At 67.1% G+C, this 237-nt stretch overlaps 1 protein-coding gene across 1 annotated transcript in view; it reads right to left on the bottom strand.

Annotated features, from left to right (window-relative positions):
• LOC103779023 (NEDD4-like E3 ubiquitin-protein ligase WWP2) overlaps window positions 1-237 on the bottom strand; it is a gene marked incomplete at its 5' end in the record, with an annotated part of 6,996 nt that overhangs the window by 5,794 nt on the left and 965 nt on the right. The gene's annotated exons all lie outside the window — the stretch shown is intronic.

Raw genomic sequence — 237 nt, forward strand, 5'->3', positions numbered from 1 at the left:
GCCCCAGCCAGGTCGCCCAGCCCTCTCTGTGCCAGGGGCAGCCTGATGCAATGCTTCCAGAGTGTTCCACCGTTCCCAAAACTCACACCACTTCCCATCCGAACACCCCTGGGCTCCTCTGCCCAAGCAGGCACTGCAGAGGCTGGGGATCCCGAGTGCCGCTGCGGGACCCCAAGTGCTGCTGCAGGACCCCGAGGGCCCACCTGGCATTCCCCGATGGGCAGGGCAGAGCCCCGT

This window comes from Merops nubicus, unplaced genomic scaffold (genome assembly GCF_000691845.1).
Source record: "Merops nubicus isolate BGI_N331 unplaced genomic scaffold, ASM69184v1 scaffold21730, whole genome shotgun sequence".
Taxonomy (NCBI): domain Eukaryota; kingdom Metazoa; phylum Chordata; class Aves; order Coraciiformes; family Meropidae; genus Merops; species Merops nubicus.